Source organism: Bison bison, unplaced genomic scaffold (assembly GCF_000754665.1).
Source record: "Bison bison bison isolate TAMUID 2011002044 unplaced genomic scaffold, Bison_UMD1.0 scf7180017864239, whole genome shotgun sequence".
Taxonomy (NCBI): domain Eukaryota; kingdom Metazoa; phylum Chordata; class Mammalia; order Artiodactyla; family Bovidae; genus Bison; species Bison bison.
The window spans coordinates 7,076,431-7,077,287 of record NW_011494811.1 but is presented as its reverse complement, the minus strand read 5'-3'; the positions used below and the strand labels follow the sequence as shown (position 1 = coordinate 7,077,287).

General features: G+C 39.7%; 1 protein-coding gene across 14 annotated transcripts in view; it reads right to left on the bottom strand.

Moving 5' to 3' along the window:
• Nucleotides 1–857, bottom strand: part of LOC104993485 (coiled-coil domain-containing protein 170-like) — a 39,107-nt gene that overhangs the window by 17,100 nt on the left and 21,150 nt on the right. The gene's annotated exons all lie outside the window — the stretch shown is intronic.

The following is an 857-nucleotide window of genomic DNA, read 5'->3' as shown; positions in this document are numbered from 1 at the left end:
GCGCCCGCGAGCCACAACTAGAGAAAGCCTGTGCGCAGCAACAAAAGACCCAGCATTACCAAAAATAAATTAATTAATTTAAAAAATCAGATCAAATTGACACAAAGGATTTGGAACAAATAATTTTAATCTCATCAGCATTAAACTTATGGTTCCCAAGGGGTAAAGAGGAGAGGGATAAATTGGGAGACTGAATTTGACATATACACACTACTATATAGAAAATAGATAATAAGGACCTACTGTATAGCACAGGGACCTCTAATCAATATTCTATAATGACCTATATAGGAAAATAATCTAAAAAAGAATAGACACATGTATAACTGATCCACTTTGCTGTACACCTGAAATTAACCCAACACTGTAAATTAACTAGGACTTCCCTGGTGGCTCAGGTGGTAAAGCGTCTGTCTACAAAGAGGGAGACCTGGGTTCGATCCCTGGGTCGGGAAGATTCCCCTGGAGAAGGAAATGGCAATCCACTCCAGTACTATTGCCTGGAAAATCCCATGGACAGAGGAGCCTGGTAGGCTACAGTCCATGGGGTCGCAGAGTCGGACACGACTGAGCGACTTCATTTTCTGAAACAAAAATTTTTTTAAAAGATAGTTTGATACATGTAGTGGAATATTCAGGAAAGTCTGAAAAAATTACAGCTTGTATAATGAAAAACTGTGATTGAGAAATATTTTGATTAAAAAGTCATGACTTTATGAATTACAAAAGAAAACAAAAACACCACTCTTGGATTACAGGCATACCTCAGAGATACGGCAGACCACTGATACATGGGGAAAAGGCAATGGCACCCCACTCCAGTACTCTTGCCTGGAAAATCCCATGGATGGAGGAGC